The 21,318-nt window shown below is 54.0% G+C and overlaps 1 long non-coding RNA gene across 2 annotated transcripts; it reads right to left on the bottom strand.

The window, feature by feature from the left end:
• Positions 1-3,624: 3,624 nt before the first annotated feature.
• Positions 3,625-12,491, bottom strand: LOC122240167. Of its 2 annotated transcripts, XR_006219528.1 has the most exons (7): positions 7,307-9,208; positions 7,041-7,201; positions 6,802-6,946; positions 5,970-6,120; positions 5,648-5,748; positions 4,308-4,452; positions 3,625-3,694 (listed from the first exon to the last, which is right to left on the bottom strand). It is a non-coding gene; the product is annotated as an uncharacterized LOC122240167 (long non-coding RNA). The 2 variants fall into 2 exon arrangements; XR_006219527.1 differs by lacking the exons at positions 7,041-7,201; positions 7,307-9,208 and adding an exon at positions 12,315-12,491.
• Between the last annotated feature and the right edge of the window lie 8,827 nt (positions 12,492-21,318).

Genomic DNA, 21,318 nt, shown 5'->3' with positions numbered 1-21,318 from the left:
CATCACTATGGAGGGGAGGGTGATGTTGGGGCTCCAGGAAACAGTCTATGGTTTCTGGAGATGAGGCTAATGATGAGACAGCTTTTCTCTTGTAATTTACTGAGACATTTGCAAACTCATCAGTTTAACCATTTGTTTTCTGTCCTCTCCGTTGTCCTGGGGCAGCGGGAGGGCCTGAGGACCGTCCCAGGTACCCCACCTGGGGTGGGGGCAGTGAGCTAGTTTGTGCTTTGCGCCCAGCTCGCCTGCTGCTCCCGAATCACAGTAGGTTAACCCCGGGCTGCAGAACCGGATCCCCAGCTGTGCTCTTTGCTGTGTCAAGAGAAATTTCAGTTTAGAGCCTCCTGGTCTCTGGTCCTGGGAAGTGCTCCTCAATTTATTTGGTGAGTTCCGTCCCCCACCCCGTGTGAAAGCCTCTCCCGAAACTTAAAGCCAGGGTGTGTGACGTCCTGGACTGATGTACTCCTTTTTGCTCATGCTGTCTCCTGTCATCATTTCTTTGTCTGTAGGTCCCCCGTGGGTCCAGCCTCTGGAGAGTCCCTGTATTGTCATTCTAAGGCACCTTTGAGCAGAAGCCAGACTGGATGGGTGTGTTCCCTCTGCCATCGAGAGGATGGCGGCATCTGCAACACCTTGCTGAGTCCTCTGTCCGTCGTGAAGACCTTACCAGACGCGTTCGTACACGAGCGAAGACTTGTCTTTTCTCCTCTTGAGCGGGAAAGGTGCCACTCTGCCCCGTCATCTGTGACTCAAACTTTCCTGGAGTCCGAGAGCGGTCCCCAGGCCAGTAGACAGTTAGCTTTGCCCAAAGATGACGATGTCTCATGGTTGCAGGCAGTAAATGACTGAGCGTGTCACGTGACCGTGGGCAGCGGTGGGGGCGGGGGGGGCCTGCTCACAGCTGCCGCTGTGCCCCCATCAGCCCTCTCGTCCTTGGACCGTGAAGCTATCCTCATTAGCGCTAAATGCGACGTTGCCACCAGCAAGGTCACTGGGAGAGACTCACACTCCTCTGTCGCCTGCACGACACCAAAAATAATGAAAAGACCATCTCCCAAATCAGGTTCTGGTGAGGCCCGTGGTGCCCTGATGGTGACATTAGAACAGACTAAATTTTTGTCATTAAAACGCAGCCATTGCCGTGGACGAGAAGGAGCCCCAGAGAGCGGGCTTCAGATCTACGCCTTGTTTCCCTGAATTATGGAGAATTAACCAGCTTCCATCCCTGCTTCCGGAAGGTGCTGGCGGTCTCTGGATTGGAGGGAAGGGGCCCACGTGACCACGGAGCCCGGAGGGGGTGGCGTGTGTCTGATTTTGCCTTCAAGAACAACAACCGCAAAAATGATATTCGATCATTAAAAGCAGAGAAGAAGAGATATTTATATACGAAATGAGTGCTTTTGATTTGATCCCTGGAGTAAAATGTCATAAATAGCTGTTAATTTGGGTCTGTTTACTCAAAATGTAATGCCTGCAGAAAATCTATTTGAATCATCACGAATGTAATAATGTCTGCCAGGAAGAAGGCTGGGAGTGATAGCAGCAATTTGGGCTGAAGCTTGAGGATACTGGGGCTGGCATCTGCCGAAGTGGAGCCTAATTAATGTCTGTGCGCTCCCCGCCAAGCGGGCCAAACCCGCAGAGCATCAATCACAGGCACCGGCCGGCTCCGCGGGCCTCACCGCAGCGAGAAAACTCACTTTTTTTCCAGTGCTAAATATTAGTGCTATTAATATGTGGCCCTCGACTGTTTTCTTAACTCTTTTGATGAAAGGGGTTAATTATCACGATGATTATTTCATCATACGATTTGGTGGCTCTGCCTGGTGAGACAAAAGACGCTTCCCAGGACGAGAGGAAGGATAGCCAATAAAAGTTGTTACATGTAAACACCACACAACGCTCGCTAACAAATGGCCGCATCCCCGGTAATGATGTCCCCGGAGAACGGCGCTGGCGGTGGAGCGGGGACCTTTGGTCCCGGCTCTGTAGCCGAGCAAAGACAGGAGCGGGGGCCATTTGTTTTTCCGGACCATCCAAGGGCGAGTGCCCCCCGCCCCATGAGGCTCCTGCTCTTGCCACATTGTTTTTTTCCTGGAGTATTTCAGATATCACAGTATTTGGGTCAAAAGACCAGAGGAAATGCCCTTAATTTCGCGTCCCTTTCAGCCACCCTGGGCTGTAAGAGTTCGTTTCAAAAGCTGTGGAGTGACTGTGAGGGGGCTGCCTGCCTCCCGGGCCCTCCTGTGCCCTGTAGGCCTGGGGGGAGCCAGCTCCAGAGAGACCAAAGTCTTTAGCCAGGATTGAACACACTCGACACCATTTCCAAGCCCGTTTTCTTTCAGAAGAGCTAAGCTACGGACTCAGTCCCCCTAAAACCCCCATCTGAGCCCACGGGATTGGGCCGTGGCTCCAGGGTATGGTCCGTCCCCGTCTAGGGCAGCCCCAGCTGGCGTCCTCACGGGCAGCAGGCTGGTTCAGGTGGACAGGGACGCAGCCCTTTCTTTCCATCCAAAACCGGGAGGAATGGTGTCTTGTCCTCCGCAGGCTGTGGGCCAGAGGTTCCCACCCAGCCTCTTTCTGGGTGAGCGTCTCGGCCTCTAGGGCCTTCCTCTCTCCCGGCGTCCCTGGGGGGCTCCGTGCTGTGCCCAGGGCAAGCGGCTGCTGTGGCCCGCCGTCTGTCCAGACACTGATCTCGCTCCCATCCCCTCGCCCAGACGAGTCCAGCCCCTCCCCAGGCTCACACTGGCTGCCACTCAGGGCTCGCGTTTCCTTCTGTTTCCTTTCTATTGCTGTTGTGGACACAGAATCTCCTCTGCGGGACTGGGCCGTCCTTCCGACCCCTGATGACCTCTGCTTTCTCCCTCTTAGCCCGGTTCCTTCAGAGCCATGATGCATCTGCCCCTGCGTGCCCTGTGTTGGAATAACTCCAGTAATCTCAGGGACGCCAAGACTTTCTCGTCAGTCTGGGCCGCGCAGGAGTCAAAGGCCTGGCCGGGCCATCTACCCCCTGGGCTGCCAAGCAGGTGCTGGTCTGAGGCCCAGAGTCCTTCAGGGGCGAATACAAAGCAAGGCGAAATGCCAGCCGAGCACAGCTAACTGTCATGTAAATACGAACAGAGGACCTGTAAGATAATTACGGTGGAGTCGCTTCGGTGATTCTGACTCCTGGGTTGTTGGGGTAACTCCCCACAAACACACCCCCAGCTCAGGTGCTCTGGACACGGGAGGTTCGCTACAGGAGGCTCCTGGAGCAGAGACTAAGCACCAGGAGCCATCGGTGGGAAGGGACTCCGCTTCTGTCATAGGGCTTCATACGGCACCTGCTACGTGGCAGGAACACAGCAAGTGGTGACTGGGTGGGTGGACGGACCGGTACAATCACAAAATCAAAATACAGAGCAGTGTCTCTGCTGCCCCAGACCCTGTGGTCTTGGCCAAGTTCAGCCACTCCGTTTCCCCCGGAGACCCTCCTGAGGACATGGTGAGCCCCTCCTAAAGCCCTGGTTTACTGTCGAAGATAATTCACTCACAGACACGAGAGCCTCCGTAACGCGGGTCAGACTGTCGAGATGTTTCTCGAGGCTGGAAATAAACGTATAACAACACTTGCATTTGGAAGCTGTCTTTAATGCGGCGCTAAAATCCCACCGGCAGCAGCCTCACCGTCGCCTCGAAGCTCAGCCTGTCGTTTCTGCAAAAACACAGAAACGAATTAAGGGGGAAGAAAATGAGAAGCTCAGCAGTCACGCCCTGCTGAGGCTGGCTGGCATGAGCGTGGGGGAACCAGCGGCAACGTCCGGTGATGCTAGGGAGGCCACTGAAGATGGGCCCCGGAGGGAGGCTTTCCGCAAAGAAAGGGGACATGGCCGCGAAGCTGGGCTTGTGGCTCCGGGAGGGTGGACAGGCCAGTAGAGCCCCGCCAGTCCCACCACGTTGTCTTCCGGTGCTTTCTCCTCTCTGCTGGGCCCGCCCCCCCGAGGCGCTCCCTTTCCGTGGAAGGCCAGGCACCAGGTCACCTATTACGGACGAGGGGACTCGGACTCAGCCCATGGCTGGCGTGGGGACTCCTGATGTAATAAAGACAGTTAATTAGGAAGGGGCACCAATGGATTTCATCAGATGCGCTCATTTCTCTCTGAACGACAGGTCAGGCTGCGCTCAGCTGGACGGCAGAGCCCCAAAGTCCCACCCTGGGGCGGCCCAGGGACCATGTCCTTGAGACGGGGGCATGAGGGCGTGGGGACCCCTGTGAGCTCAGCTCTGAACTTCGCCCTGATCACCCAAGCGTCTGAGGCTCTCTGTACCTCAGCTCCCTCGCTGGGGCTGCCGAAGCGCAGACAGCATCGACGGGATGCGGCCGCCGGGGGCGTTCGAGGGGCAAGTGCAGGTCAAGCGTCCTCAGTGCTGTTCTCCTGGCCGTGATTGTGTCACTGCAGTCCCCCCAGGACACTGTAGGACGCACGCGTGTGTGATATAATCAATAGCAAAGCCAGGAAACATGTGGCCTTGAACCCCCACCCCAAGGGAACCCCCACCCACACAGGCCTCTGAAAATCTCGGAGACACCCCTCAGGGAGCCTCCTGTTGATTCAGTTTTTTGAATGCATTTTTTTAATGTTCACTTATTTTTGACAGAGAGAGTGAGAGTGGGGGAGGGGCAGAGAGAGAGGGAGACACAGAATCCGAAGCAGCTCCAGGCTCTGAGCTGTCAGCACAGAGCCCGACACGGGGCTCGAACCCACAAACCGTGAGATCATGACCTGAGCCGAAGTCGGACGTTTAACCGACTGAGCCACCCAGGCGCCCCTTGAACCTATTTGAACAGAGGGCCCAGGCAGTGTCCGGGCTGAGAGTGCTCATCTAGATGGCCACACTTTGCACCAGGACAGGCCCCAGGACACTAGAGACCCCGTCAGAGTCAGGGTGAAGCGTCTGGGCTCTGGGGAGTGAACGGCTGAGCGAGAACCAGCTCTCGAGCCCTGCATCGCGGGCACCCTCCACCCCAGGCTTGCTCCAGCATCCGTGGAGTCCTTGGTGCCATTGCTGCTGAGCCAGTGGATGGATGGGAGAAGGCAGTGACGCCCAGCAGGCCGACCGGGGCGGGTGGGCAGAGCCGTTGCAGGGACAGCCTGGGTGGAAGGTGGAGCAGAGCTGGGAGGTGACAGGGAGAACCCTCTTGTGACCCGTCCTCCCAAATAGCACAGGGCTGGTTCCGCATGAAACCTCAGACCAAGCACAGGGACGGAGGGGGCCGGAAGGAGCAGGTGCATCCACAGCCAAGTGAGGGAGGGGAGGGGCCTGGGCCCTGCACTTCCTGGACCCCTGTGCAGCCAGGACACAGGGTGCAGAAAACTCCCCTCTAGTGCCTGGGGCTCCCAATGCTCGTCCTACCCACGCCCGGGGGCTGGGGGAGGGGGCGTGAGGGGCCCCTGTCAGGGGGAAAAGACAGGGGAATAGAGAGAGCATGGTTATACACGAAGCGATTCTCTGCAGGCTTCATCAGTAAGCGTCTGTTAATAAACACCGACCGCGAGAGCAGCCTGGGGCACACTCTGTCCACCGTGCGTGACAGGCAGGGGGCTCCCAGTCCACACGGGGACTCAGCCATGGGTGAGTTTTCTAAGAAAGGCTGTTCACAGCTCACATGTGATGGAGGAGGGAGCCATCTTTTGGCCTAGAGAAGTCAAGGTGGGCTTCTCGGATGAGGAGACATCTGGAGAGGATCTTAAGGTTCTGGGTTGCACTCTGTGAACGGAAGAAGGTTGTCAGGAAGGCTAGGACACCCGAGCAGGGCTGTTTCCTTCACCCCATCCTCGCCCCTTCCCTGTCTACGCCCCTACACATGCATCTAATTTCCCATGAACCCAAAAGGAGAGATAGCCACAATTAATATCTTTATGCAAATGTTTTGTGCCTCAGGGCATACCCTTGCTGTGATTTATGAACAATGATTAAAAATAACTCACTTAATGTAATCTAACATGAACAAATACGAGGAGACGAGATTAAATTAAATTTCTTCCCCCCGGAAAAAGAACTCTGAAGGTCACCAGCCTCTTGGAAACACAGGTGCGTTCCTTCATTGGTGTTCAAGGTTTCAGGCCCCAAGATGGAAGCCTAAAAATAGAAGAGGCTGCATTTAATATATTGTCCCGAAGTTAAGTCTCTGCTTCCGGTGTATCGTGAGCCCCTGTAAGGTTTCTTTCTGCCCTCAGAGTCAAGGTTTGGAGCTGGGAGGTGCTGGCATGTTTATTCAACACTGGGGTCTCCCCCTCCCCCCCCCCGCCCCAGGCCCACGTGCTTCCTTTCCAGGAAGGGCCCGGGGAAGAGATCAGCAGCATCCAGAACTTTTCCTACAATCCCTACTTTAGTTCAAATTACTAGTTTCCAGGTGCAAACCCCGCGTACAGCTTCCCAGAAACACAGCTTCACGAGGTCGCAGACCCAGGACCTGGAGCCAGGTTTCCACCTGCACAGGCTGCCCGCGCATCCTCGTTGCCGAGTCAGTATGATCACGCCACGTGGGGAGGGTCGGGAAGGGCACATTTGCGGGAGAAAGGCAGAGGACAGCGTTTCGCATAGGAAGTAATTTTTAAACCCAAGACCGAGAGCAGATACGAAACATAAATCATATGACGTGGCCGTTTAAACATTTATCTGCCGTCCGGAACTATCACACGGGCATCTTGCTACGCCCACACCGGAAGAGGTCACACGTCCCCGCTTGGATGGGACACACGCACGCTGACTCAGGCGGCACGCCCAGACGTTCCCTCTGACATTCCACCTGCCACCTACTTGACAAGGGGACCAGCGCGGTCGGGAAGGTACGGAGGGGCCTCTCCCCGGGGCGTCTGTGCCCTCAGCGTCCTTCCTGGGGACGTCCTGACATTCTGGGTCGATTTCTTGAGCTCAACTCGTGACGGCACCAGTGGGTCTTTGTCTGCAAGAACACGTGCAAAGACACCGAGAGTCAGGCAGGTGACACATAATGTGGGATCATTTGCACCACAGGACACAGCAAAAGCCTCGCAAACCTCAGCGACCCCAGTGTCTCCCATTTCTTTGCGATGACAACCATCCATCCCTCTGTCCAGATGGGCAGGCCGCCAGCCTCCACCAGGTCACTCAGACGCCGCTTTGCACACACTCAGCGCGAGGGGCTGGGGGCCGTCCGTCCCTCTGTCCTGCTGTCCGCCTGGCAGGCCCGAGGAGGAGACAGCTGTTTATTTCTTTTCTCTATGCAGACAACATGCCAACGTTGTCTCATTTAATACCTCTGGTGATTCTGAGGAAGTCTTACCTGCATAATAAGAATGTCTCATTGACGATATTCATTCGCTCATCCGTCCATTCGGCACTCCCCGAGCGCCGACTTCTTTCCAGGCGTCCTTCCCCGTAGGGGCAATGTGGCATCAGCCATAGAGAAAATGGTGCCGTCCTCAAGTTCACATTCTAACGGAATACCGCCTCTCAAGTACAGTCTGATACTCGTTGTCGGTCGTATAAAAGAATGCCGTATTTCGTCAATTCTAGGATGAACCATTGCTCGTAGCGCCTTGGAAATCCGGACGTATTTAGTCATGCCTGTTGGCCACTTGGTGGTCTTCTCACAGTGGTCAGTGCCTGGGCATGTGCGCGCCTGAAGCTTGCAGAATGGGACCAGTGGCTTGGAAAATCCAGACCCCCAAGTGGATCATCCCCTTCCGGAGTGCTACATGAGTGCTGGGGATCACAGAGGAGCGTGCTGTGCGGACAGTCAGAAATACAGGAAATTCTTAATCGACAAGGTCCAGAGAATCAGACTGTAACTATGAAGCAGTCTTAAGAATACAGAGGTTGGTCAGCGGAATAACGGCCCCCCAAACTGCCCGCGTCCTGACCTCCGGAAGGCTACGAGGCAAGGAGGAATGAAGGACGCTAACCATCTGACCTGGAAATAGGGAGAGTGTTTGGCTGCTTCTGAAGGTGGTGGGAGGGGCCGGGAGCCAAGGGATGTGGAGCCTCCAGAGGCTGGAAGGGGCCGGGCCGTGGTTTCAGCCCGGGGACGTCCACGTCAGCTGTCTGACCCACAGAACCAAAGGGTAAGAATCTTGTGCTGCTTCAAGCCACTCAAGTCGTGAAAATGTGTTACAAATCGATTGGAAACCAATACAAACGCAGTAGCAAGTTGACTTCACTTCCATGCTGCTGACGGCCACACAAAAGTGGTGTGGTTTGACAGTCCACAAGGTGCATGCCAATGCCACGTGGTGGGAGGGCGTGGCACACAAGCAGAACCTCTGGCGGTAGCTGAGGGTGATCAGCGGCACTCGGAGACACCTTACGTCTGATGAGTAAGTAACGACCAAGTGACGTAGTTATCCATGCACCCATTCTTGATGTGGAAACTGAGGCTCTGTGGGTCCTCGTGCTGCTAAGTACGGGCCGTGATCTCATTCCTCAGCTCACTCCCAAGTCCTTGTCTATCCCGGGGCATCCTCCTGGCCCGAGGTTGTGTCCAGGTCTCAGGAGGAAAATGCTGACCTTGGAGCTCAGATCTGGGGACTTGGGATCCAAGCCACGTGATCCAAAGGGCGTGGGGCCCATCCTCGCCTTCTGGTCCCGGAGAAGGAGAGTTGTGCTGGCCCAGCTTTGTGCCCCAAGGCCGGCCTGGAGTCCTGGCCCTCCTGCACAGGATGCTGCGGCCAGTTCTGAGTCTGAGAGGTCAGACGGATGGGTCTCTCTCCCGATGGCCCGCACCAATGAACGCCTTCCGTGCTCATGGCCTCGGGCTGGCTCTCTGCAGCAGCGTTTTCTAGAAGACTCAGGCGCTAAGCGCGGGTTTGCTCTTGCAATTTTGCAGCAATGACCCTCTGAAAATAACTCTCACAAAAATGTCACTTAGGGATCTTTACGGCCAGAGCTGTCCATCCGTCTCCCCAACAGGCCAGCTCCCGGCAATCCTTGAAAAAGACTTTTCAGAAAACCTGTGCAAATAAATCACTAATTCCTCTTCTTCCACAAGCTAGACGAACACAACTTTATAAACTTGAAAGGTTAAAGAAGGAGGAGGTGCCTCCCCCCAGGCTCCGCACGCATGGCGGGCATCCGCGGGCCTCCTCGCCCCCGGCCGGACTCCGCTCACGCTGTCGACGAGGCTCACGTGCATCCCGCAGTTCTCTCGCGCTGTGGTCCCTCCACCCCACGGGTCGCCACAAGCACCGTTTATGGGCCTTCCGGTGTGAGAGCAAGAGAGGGATGAGGTTTGCGGAACTCACCCTGAGCCCCTGGGAGGTGAGCTGCACTGACCATCCTTTACGGGAAACGAGGCGCCGCGGAAATTTGTCACCACGCACCTCGAGGGCCCCGATGTAGCCGCTGGGAGCCAGGGGCCAGGAACGTGCCCTCCCTCCGCCCAGGGGCTGCTGGTCGTCCACCGGGCCTCACCTGCCGAGCTCCTGTTCCCTTGGCCTCTCCTGAAGACCTTTGTCTCAGATCCCAGCAGGTGCCCCACAGTCTAATCCCCTGGGCAGAGACTGTATGAGTTCTCTGCAAAGAAGTGGCCCAAGACGGGAGAAAATACCAGGAGACCCGCAGCCTGCCCCCACCCCGGGCTGCGCGACTCCAGGCAAGCCACTGACCTGCCGAACCCTCCGGGTCCCCATCTGTAACGCGTGACAGCCACTCCCCCTCAAAGGCCTACAGGGAGGAGTATTTGGGGTTTGAGACGGGAAGGTGCAAGTGACGGCTTTTGAGAGTGATGGCTCTGCGGGTGGAGGGCGAGCGTCCGCCTGGTGGGGGGTTTGCCGGAGAGAGCAGAGGCCTCGGGATGGGAGGTAGCTCACCCAGCACAAGTCCTGCAGAGCCTGCCTGTTCTTCCAGGGCTCCCAGCAGCGCGTGGACCACTCCCTCGGGTACCCTCTCCCCCTGACCTGTGACCCGTGCCATCCCCTGGATCCCCGGGAGGCCTAGAGCCAACACCCAGCAGGCAGAGCAGAAAGGGGATGCCTGTCCCGGAGCATTTGTAGCAGGCCTTTGGGGTCCGTCGGGACAGAGAATGGTGTCAGCACCACATTTTTTGCAAGAACCTGTTTCGCAAACACGTGCTCCCTCCCGCAGGGGCCCTCCCCACGGAGGGTCCGCGGTCCGAACATGGAAGAAGGAGGAAGACTGGGGGTCGGGAGGCCGGGTTCTCCCTGGCCTGAGGCGCGATGCCAGGTGAAGTTCGCACCTGCCCTCATCTGCAGAGGGGACTAAAGGGGCTGCGTGCGCGGACCCGCGGAGCCTCCCGCGAAGGGCAGGGGAGCCGGTGCCGGTGAGGACACCCCGGAGAAGGAGAAAGACAGAGCCCCCTCGTCGTGCCTCAGCCCTGCCCAGCGCTTCCCGGGAGAAGTGGTCACAAGGCTGCCTCTCACCAGGGAGCGGAGGGCGTGTAGAGGGTTTTTGGTCACTAATTTGCTCGGACGGGACCCAGGAGCCACGTCTTCAACAACCTAGCACCTGGTCCGAGCTCGCGGTCAAGGAGAAGGGCCAGATCTTGGAGGAGGGGCCTGGAGGGGAAAGGCACAGGTGCACAGGGAAGGTCACGTGTAGATGTCACCAAACAGCCGGTCACCTGCGGGATGGCCCTTCCCCTTCAGAAGGACACGTGGCCAGAGGAGACTGTGCTCTGGCCCCAAAGACGCCAGTGTGTTCATTGTCCCGGGGGGAGGGGACAGGGTTTGGGGCTTTCTGCTGTGGGGTGATAGCACACCCTCCTGGACCACTTCGGTCACATCTCGGGGCTTCCGGGTCAGTCCTCGTATTGACCAGTCCTAGCAGAAATCCCGTCACATTGTGTAGCCAGAATCTCTGACCCTCCATATCTGACTGGCTTCCTGCTCCCCCTGCCCGCGGGTGACCTGCCTTCAGCAAGACTCCTGTCGGGTCACTTTAGTCAAGAACTACCCCTCGGTCTCAGCAACCTCCGGGCTCCCCGACCCCGCACCTTGGCTGTAAATCTCCACTTTCTGGTGGTTTTAGGAATCGGATCTGGTTCCACACTGGGGTCACTTTCCCTCTGTTGAAATAGTTACCGAATAAAACTGGTTTTTACCATTTTGACTACCAACTACCGTCCGGCTCTGGTTTTCTCTAACAGGGACAAGGACGCCGTCTCGGCAGTGGCGAGGGCAGAAGAGGAAACCCACAGGGGACACAGACGTTGGGAGGGACCCCAGTGCCACAGGCGGCCAGGGCGATACCCTGAGTCAGCAGCAGGTGTTACAGGATGAAATTGAGAATCACGCCCAAGGCTAGTGAGCCAGGACGCGGATACCCAGCAGAGCTCAGCCAGTTAAGCATCCGACTTCGGCTCAGGTCCTGATCTTGTGGTTCGTGGAGTCAAGCCCCGCATCGGGCCCTGTGCTGACAGCTCGGAGCCTGGAACCTGCTTCGGATCCTGTGTCTCCTTCTCTGTCCGGCCCTCCCCTGCTCCTGCTCTGTCTGTCTCTCTCTCAAAAATAAATACACATTAAAAAAAATTTTTTTAGAGCATGTCTTGTGGTTTGTTTCTTTCTCGTCTCTTTCCTCCCCTTCCCATGTGTTCATCTGTTTTTTTTCTTAAATTCCACAAATGAATGAAATCACGTGATATTTGTCTTTCTCTGAGTGACTTACTTCGTTCAGCATCATACCCTCTCGTTCCTTCCACGTTGTTGCAAATGGCAAGATTTTGTTTTTTGATGGCCAAGTAATATTCCATTACTCATACAGCCCCCCCCCACACCCCCCACATCTTCTTTAGAAACAATTTGACAAAAAGTGTTAAGTGTCGTTAGGACTGAGCCTGAATGTATGTCAAGTACTCACCATCACCCCGCACTGCCTCAGACAGACAGGGAGCAGACGTGGCCCAGGACCGGGAGCCTGCAGGGGCCAAGGACCCTCGGGACAGTGGAGGCACAGAGCCACTGGCCAGCACTGGGGACCGACAAACAACCAGCCCCACCCAGCCTGGGTCGGAGTGTCTGCCCAGGGGAGGTCGGCCGGGGCAGGAGAGGGGCCCAAGGACGGGAGGCTGGGTTTCACCGGGAGGAGGAGGAAAGACAGAAAAGGGGAAGCAAAGGAAGTCCAGCTGGGCCAGGGCAAGAATAACTCGGAGTCTATGGCAGAGAACAAAGGCATGCCACCGAGGTCCTGGCAGAACAGAGGGCGGCGAGGAAGACATCGGGGAAACTCGGGGAGGCAGAAAGCCCCTGGGGACGCCCCCAAGCAGATTTCCGGGACGCGCGGCCCCGACAGCGCCCCCCAGAGACTCATGGCTTCTCCATCAGCCGGTCCCTCCTTACCTTCATGAGCTCAGGCCATTGCTTCTCTGAGGCTCTCGGCACTTGTGCGGAAGCCTTCTTCTGCTCCTTCGTTCATTTGTTGCGGGACAAATAATCTCTCAGGCATTGGAATTGTATGCTCCACGGTAGCAGCTGGGGAGAGGAGACTCATTTTTCAAACGCCCCGGTGAGGGAGCCCTGGCCCCCAGACGGTGCCCTGCTGCTCCCCCCGCCCCCACCCCTGCACCACCGGCGGTTCCGTGCAGAGGACCATTTGGAGCCAAGAATATGTAGAGCTGTGACTTCATAATCTGAGATTTATGTAGCATTAAGTTCCAGCCAGTACATGGTAATAAAGGGGACAGGAGTGTCCAGCGCTCCCACCCTGCTGCGCGAGGAGGGACGGGGGCGGGAGCTGCGGTGGGGGGCCATCTCCCCGCGCCCGGGCGGTACACGGCTGGCGTCTGCAAAGCCCCTCGGAAGAAGGTCACGACTGCAGCAGTGAATTCCCAGAGGGCGCTGGAGATGCCTGGCTGTCCACGGGCTCAAGGGGCGGGTTTAGAACGTCAGGAAGGGGCGTCGAGTCCCGCCCAGCCGTGAAGTCCAAGCACGATGCTGAGCTGCCAGCACCTGCACGGGCTCTAGCAGAAGGGTGTTTGAGGAGCCAAGAGGCGCTTGTTGCAACGATGACTCCTCGCTCGGTGTTGCTTAAGGAAAAAGATGTCAACTCGTCAGATATGTTTTAAAAATTTTTTTAATGTTTATTTATTTTTGAGACAGAGAGGGACAGAGCATGAGCGGAGGAGGGGAGAGAGAAAGATAGAGAGAGAGAGAGAGACCGAAACCGAAGAAGGCTCCGGGCTCTGAGCTGTCAGCACAGGGCCCCACATGGGGCTCGGGCTCACGAGCTGTGACATCATGACCTGAGCTGAAGTGGGATGCCCAACAGACTGAGCCACCCAGGCGCCCCCTAAAGCAGCATCTTAACGGTCCCTTCTCGTTATTCGTGGTAGTTATATATATATATATATATATATATATATATATATGTATATTTATTTTTGAGACAGAGAGAGACAGAGCATGGGGGGGGGGGTAGGGACAGAGAGAGGGAGACACAGAATCTGAAGCGGGTTCCAGGCTCTGAGCTGTCAGCACAGAGCCCGACGTGGGGCTTGAACTCATGAACCATGAGATCATGACCTGAGCCGAACTCAGACGCTCAACAGACTGAGCCACCCAGGTGCCCCCTAAAGCAGCATCTTAACGGTCCCTTCTCGTTATTCGTGGTAGTTATATATATATATATATATATATATATATATAAATGTATATTTATTTTTGAGACAGAGAGAGACAGAGCATGGGGGGGTGGGGAGGGACAGAGAGAGGGAGACACAGAATCTGAAGCGGGTTCCAGGCTCTGAGCTGTCAGCACAGAGCCCGACGTGGGGCTTGAACTCATGAACCGTGAGATCATGACCTGAGCCGAACTCAGACGCTCAACAGACTGAGCCACCCAGGTGCCCCTCATCAGATATGTTCTATAAAAAATAAACCATAAGGGGGCACCTGGGTGACTCAGTTGGTGAAGCATCAGACTCCTGATTTCAGCTCAGGTCATGATCTCACGTTCGTGAGTTCGAGCCCCACGTCGGGCTCTGTACTGACCATGCTCGTGCCCTCTCTCTGTCTCTCTCAAAACAATAAACAATAAAGAAACAAACTGTAAACTCAGGAATACAGACACCACTGTGATTTCAAGTATCTTAAGGTCTGCGGAGAAGAATTCCAACATCCTTACTTATTTAATAATTCATTTTATCCAATGTTATTGGATAATAATTCATTTGTCCATTGTTATTTAAAACATTTCTCCTTTCTTCAGTGTCCTATTTCAGACAAAAGTCTATGGAATAAAATACTTTCATACCCACCACTTTATTTTCTCAAAGCGTAATATATTTCTGTACTTGGCTTAGATGATTCTCTTTTAAAAATAAAATGTTGATAAGAGAATTGAAGCATCCCATTTGCTCTTTTCTCTTCCCTAATCCCAGCAACCCCCCCCCATCACCAGACACACACACTGTCATGAAGCTGATGTTGTGACACATATATTTGCCAAGGAACTACAGATGTCATTGTTTTGAATTATAACAATTATAAAAGAATTATGTACAATCTATAGCATATCGGACACATACACTGAAACCCCTCTTTGTGGTCAATATTATGTTTTTGAGACTTACACGTTGGCAAACAAGTTTTGATACTTCAAATTTTCCCTTGCGATGAATAATTTTGTGTCTCATTTACGATACCTTTCCCCATCCGGAAGTCGTAAAGACATTAATGCTGAGTTCTGAAAGCTTTGAGGTTGTGCTTTTCTTGTTTGGATATTTAATCAACCTGGAATTTATGTTTGTGTGTGACATGAGGTAGGGATCCATCGTATTTTTACTCCAGACGGAGAATCTATTGTCTCAACACCATTTGTTGAAGGCTCATCCTTTGCTTGTGTTGAGAACCAGCTCCATTCCACGCAAACACACAGGGCCCTGTTTCGGAGCGCCCTACTTGGCCCATTTCTACCTTTGCCTGTCCCTGCATCAGTATGATCCTACCTTAATCGCCACAGGTTCACAATAAATGTTGGTGACTGGTGAATACGCGAAGGTCACAGCACAATGCACAGAGTCTATAATACCTCAAACGTGCTAAGTAAGGTAACGGCAAACTTTCAGGTCCCTTTCCAGCTATCTAAACAATAATTCAGCAGTGAGGACAAAATGAGGTCTTACAACTGTTGTTTGAAACCTTCACAGATGATTCAGATAATCCCCGAGGAGGAGGAGGACGCCGGCTGTGTGTATCTGCACTACTCGCGTTCTCTCTCTCCTTCTCTCTTCCCTTCTGGTGCTCCCTGACTTCTTCATTTATCACTTTCTGTCTGTTTGAAGACTTTCCTCTGCCAGGTCTTTAAAAGCAGGTCTTCTAGTGATGATCCCTTTCTGTGTGACGTCACCTGGGAATGTCCCGGGCCCTCCTGGAGGACAGCTTCGCCAAGACAGAATCCTCGAGATCCTCTCCTGTCCACGTTCCTCTGGCCCCCGTGGCTTCCGGTGGGGCACCTGCTGTTGCTGGATTGGGTGCCCACCTGTGGGTGACGTGCCATTTACCTCTGGCTACTCTTAAGACCTCTTCTTTGTCACTGGTTTCCGGAAGCTTCACTGTGATATGTCCAGGCACGGATGTTCTGGGGATTATTTGATTTGGGCTTGGCTCATCCTTCCCAATCTGCAGGCTTATGTCTCTCACCACCTTTGGGGCTATTTCAGCCCTAGTTCTGACCACACTTCCCTCTCCTGGGACCTTGGCTTACGGGTGATGGAAATTCGCTTATTGTTCATAGTCCCAGGGGCTCTGCCCATTTCTTTCTGTCTTTGTCCTCTGTGTTGAGAACGGGGCAATCCCTTTGCTCTGTCCTCAATTCCCAGACTCTGGTCCCTTATTTCCACCCCAGAAACCCCAGAAAGTTTATCTAAAGTTTCTGTTACTGTGCTTTTCAATTCTATGGTTTCCACCCGATACTTTTTTTCCTTACAACTTCTATTTCCCCACTGAGATTCTCTTTTTTTTTTTCCTTTTGTTTCAAAAGAATCTGTGACTGATCCTTGATGCATTTTTATGACGACTGCCTTAAAATCTGGTCTGATAATTCCAGCATCAGATTCATCTTGGCACCAACATTTGTTAGTTATATTTTCTCACTCGCATTGTGGTTTTCGGTTACACTGCGGACACTTTGTCTGTCATGTCTGGAGACTCTGGACCCTATTTAAATATTTTATTTTAGCAAGTTACACTTTGCTCACGTTAGCCTACAGGCCCTGGCTATGGTTACGCTAACAGCTCAGTTTCCAGAGTCCTTGTGGTATTATCTTGGGCTCCTTGGCTTTTCTGGTGCTGTTGGGGTCCCCTTTGGTCCCTCTCGGATCTGCCTGAGGGGACGAAGGGATTTGTGCAGACCAGGCCCCCATGTGCCTCTGGATGGGGGAGGAAGTCTCAGGGCTCCCTGGCCAGGCATCACTGGGGTGGGGTCCCCCAAACTCCTCATTGCCTATGAGATGAATAGGGCCCCCAGGTTGCGCCATTTGTTTTGGGGGGGGGGGTCCCTCTTGCCCTGCCCCGGCTGTCCCTGTATTGCTACTTAGAAGGGGCGTCTCAGGCCTGGTGGGGAAGGACAATGTCTGCCCTGGCCACTTATTTTTGGTGAAGCTCCCAACTGCTTCCTGTTGCTGGTGGTTCTGGGTTGTCGGGGGGACTGATGTTCGATCCAGGGGAGGAACCAGCCAGCTGGGCCTCTTCTGCTTCTGTCCGCCTGGGGGACAGAAAGCACTAGGGTTTCTGGCTTTCTCCATCTTGGGAAACTGCAGACCACGCCCCGTTGTCTGGACCAGAAACCAGGGAGTGGTCTTGGAATGGTCGGTTTGTGCAGCCTGCACACATGTGCTGTGTTGGGGGTGTGTTGGTGTGTCCCAGCTCTTCACAGCCGCAGCTGTGACCCAGGTCCAAGCAAGCTCCCCATTGCCCACATCTTCAGGACAGCATCCCCTTGGGTCACTGCTTCCTCGCTCCTCTGCAGCTGCCCGAGGGAGTGACGTGAAGGGACCCCGGGTCACAGCGCTCCTTCGAACATGCTGCGGGGTCCCGTCATACCTAGGCTAAAAGCCGCAGCAGCCCCTAGGCCCAGGCTGGACCCTCCCTCGATGTCATTATCCACCCCCCTTCTCCCATCACCCATGATGTGGGACCCCCTCCTGTCACCTGTGATGCAGTGACCCCCCTTCCCCCATCACCTGTGATGTGGGGACCCCCCTTTCTCCCATCACCCATGATGAGGGGACCCCCCTTTCCCCTGTCACCCCCATAGTGGCCGTACTTCCAGGCACAGACCCCACAGACTGCCAGGGCAGGGTGTCACTTTGTGCTCTCTCTGTGTGGGTTGTTTTTCTCATCTCCTGTGGCTATACCCTGACTGGGTCCCAACCCACTGCCACCCTCTCAAGAGAGGTTTTGTCCTGGAGACTCAAGCCTTCCCACCCTCAGGACCATCTTCTGGGACCTTGCCTCATTTTGCCTTTCCCAAATCACAGCAAGCGTTCAACAGCAGCTTATTTGGTTACTGATTTAATGTGCTGGGTACCCGCCTCCTGTCACAAGGACCCCCGTGTTGGCCCCCGGCCACCGCTGCAGCCCCAGAACCCACGGACCGTCTCCCACGGAGTAGGAGCCCGATGAGCACTGGGTGCAGAGTGAGCACAGCCAGGCGGGCAGCGGGGAGCCATGCAAGGTCTCGGAGCAGAGTCCCGGGGCTCCTGGCCCCTCCCCCACCCTGGAACAGTCTCTCTGTCGATCAGAGGGAGTGAGCGACACAGGTGTGCAGAGCCAGGGCCGGGATGGAGGAGGGGTTGCCTCAGCTGTGTCCAGACCAGACCCAATCCCAGCACCCTGATTTCTGGAGACCCCACAAAGCTAGGTGTCTGTCTCCAGCTGTGTTTCCAGCCCAGATCAGAAGGGACAGGAGCTCCATCACCTCACGTGCCCCGGAGCTGGTGGTGACGGAGCTCAGCCCGGGAACCATCCCCACTCTGCCGGCCTACGGACACCTGAGCAGACCAGGGTCCTTACGTTTATTATGGAGGGAGGTAGGGGAGAGGCGGGAGAGGAGAGCAGGCAGGGAGGGAGGCCAGCCTGGCAGGGAGAGGGAAGGGAAGAATCCAATACCCAGAAAGAGGCAGAGGCAGGATGGGAGACATAAAATTGAGAAATAATTCTCAAATTGGATGCGGGCTCTGGCATGGATTTATAGCATATTATGAGATTCTAATGCAAACCAGGGCTCTGGATTTCTTTTATTATTATTATTTATGCAGAAAACTGGCTGAGAGATCAGTGCGGAGATTCATGAACTTGAACTACGCTAGATCTAGTAGTAGTGATTTTTTTTTTTTTTTTACCTCTGCCTGTCTGGCTTTCAGTGTGTGTAGCTCTCAATGGGAAAATAATCTTCCCTTTGATTTCAAACGTTCTCTGAGTCTTTCAGAATCTTTGGGGCTACACTGGGAAGTTGGTAAGTTATTCACTCAAGAGCCTGGGCTGGTAGATATGGATTTATAGACACAATGTCTGTAGAAAAAGAGTCTCTGGACCCAGAAGGACCATGAAGCAATTTCACTGCAAAACATGGTCTTTTTTATTAGCCTCATCCATTCATTCATAAGCTACAGTATCGCAAGTGTGCAAAGACTCAGCCATCCATCCCCTCATTCATTCCGGGGGCAGGTATTGAATATCTGTTGTCTGGAGGGGCCTGTGGGGCGCTGTGCAGGATGGAGGGGAGGGAAGCTTGCCTGCTGTTTGTGAAAACCAGAAACAGAATTCGCAGCAATTTGCGGACGTCGTGTGACTCCCCAGAAGGGAGGCGTCGACTGGTTGTGGGAATCTGCTCACACATAGTGACGGGCTCGGGGCCCAGAACCTTCCGGAGAATCCCACTGCTCAGGTCTGACTCGCTCACGGACCGGGGAAAATACGTGCTGCGTCCTTGGGAGAAAAAAATGATTTTATTCACTTAGGTAATCGCTTTAGACATAAGCAAATGATGTCAATTTTTATTTTAACTTCTGTGGAACCTCAAGCATACCTCAATGCAAGGAGGTATCGTTTCTCACATATGCTTCGTCTATAATGTTTTCTTTTTTAATCTATTTTTTTTTTGCAGGTGACAGATACCGTTATCATTTCGCTCCTAAACGTTTCCAGGGTGGATCGCTGAAAAATGGGCATGTTCGTTTATAACCAAATGCCATGATCGCATCTGGCAACTGACAATGATCTGTGATGTTGATCCAACACCCAGTCCGAGGTCAAATACCCCATTATGAGCGCTGACGAATGTGGTTGGAAAGTCGGTGGGCTCGAACCAGAATCCCAACAAGGCCAAGGCACCAGTTTCTTGGTTGACTCTCCTAAGCCCCTTTCTTGCTCATAAGATGCTCACTCCCTTTAATTTGATGTGTTGACTTGTTCTAGAAATCAGAGCCGTCCTCCTGCAGGATGCCAACCACACAGGACACGCATGCTTGATCCTTGTGACGCCATTAAGTTGATCTTCTGTTCCTTATTTTTTTTTTTTAGAAATGGAGGGCAGAGGATTGGCTAGTCTCAGATAGAACATTTCTGGCAGGAGTATTTCAGAGCTGGAACCGTGTGACCCCCACTGCATCACATCAGGAGACACACCTTGTGACCGTCCCCCCTTTAGAGATGCTAAGATCCCCGGGCGCTTCTGGGTGCTGGCTTCTTGATCTCCCCAATGCCAGCTTCCCCGGCCGCCATTCAGCTACCGGATTTGTCCACAGATGGGCATTGACAATTAATTCCACAGAGGCTGCAAAACAGAGATTTCTAAAATTCTCTGCTTCCTTCTATATTTACCAACTTAGATTGTTTAATGAATAAACTCAAGGAACACGCACTCAGTGGCATCTGTGTATGTAAATTTATTTTCATGTGCAGTGGAAGGGGGTCTAATCGTGTCCAGCCCCACACTTCTGCAGAAGAGGGTGGGTGAGGAGTTATTTCAACCCTGTCCGTGTTTACTGAGAGTTGACTCTGCACGGGGCTCTTTGGAGAGGAGAGCTGAGATGCCTTCAAGGAGCATGCTCCCAGGGAAAGAGAGACAATGCATACAGTCCCTTATGCTCTACATTTAGTGACAGAGTCCTGTGTGAGAAGCAGCAGTGACAAAAGAGCAGATAAGATCAAATTTGCCTCCGTGGAACCAGACAATCCAACAAAAGACGGGACACGGATGTTTGCATTTGAAGGATGAGCTGAGCTTCAAGACAGATGTGGACAGAGCACCCAGCCGGCACAGAAGGGCCGAATGGCCCAGAGGCAGTTCTGTGGCACCGCGGAGCAGTGGTCGGGCGTGGATGGAACAGGGCAGAGGAACGGTGTAATTGTTCCTCCAAATCAGGACCTGCTCGAGACTCAAAGCAGTAACTCTGGGACCATCTCGGGCGAGCCAGGAGTTACAGTTTCCCTGAAGTCGTGGCTCAATGTAGGGAATGATGGAAAATGAAACCAGAGAATTTCGCAGGGATCAGGGCAGGACCCCGCTGTGAAGAAAACGAATCTGCAGGGTGTTGGTTTTTTCATCGGCATGATTTGGCAGAATAATGAACGCTCCCCGCTGGAGACACCCATATCCCTGCTCCCCAGAAACTGGGAACACGTTAGGTTACATGGCCACGGGGAGCTAAGATTGCACATGGGCAATGAGTGAGTTGCTGATGGGCTGGCTCTGAGATGGATCATCCAGAGCAGCCCAGTGTAATCACAAAGGCCCTAAAGTGGACGTTGGGGGCAAAGGAGGAGAGTCAGAGAAGGGGGTTTGTCTGTGGCAGTCAGGTCTGGGTGCTGCCCGGTCAGCAGGACTGGACCCTTCACTGTTGGCTTGGCAGATGGCAGAAGAAGTCCTGAGCCCACAAATGCACGTGGCCTCTAGACACTTGGGAGGCAAGGAGACAGACTCTCCTTCGAGCTCCAGAAACAAGCGCCTCCCTGCCAGCACCTGATTTTACCAGCAACACCCACATCAAAGCTCTGACCTCCAGAACTGTAAGATAATAAGTTTGCTGATTGGTCACACCAGCCACAGGATACGACACCATTGGCTATGATAGGAATAGGGTGACTTTTTTTGGCTTGTTTTTTTTAAATTTTTTTTTTAACGTTTATTTATTTTTGAGACAGAGAGAGACAGAGCATGAACGGGGGAGGGTCAGAGAGAGGGAGACACAGAATCTGAAACAGGCTCCAGGCTCTGAGCTGTCAGCACAGAGCCCGACGTGGGTCTCGAGCTCACGGACCGCGAGATCATGACCTGAGCCGAAGTCGGCCGCTTAACCGACCGAGCCACCCAGGCGCCCCGGCTTGTTTTTAATTTTAGAGA

This window comes from Panthera tigris, chromosome B4 (assembly GCF_018350195.1).
Source record: "Panthera tigris isolate Pti1 chromosome B4, P.tigris_Pti1_mat1.1, whole genome shotgun sequence".
NCBI classification, from domain to species: Eukaryota; Metazoa; Chordata; class Mammalia; order Carnivora; family Felidae; genus Panthera; species Panthera tigris.
The sequence above is the reverse complement of the archived record's forward strand: the minus strand, read 5'-3'. Positions and strand labels throughout refer to the sequence as shown.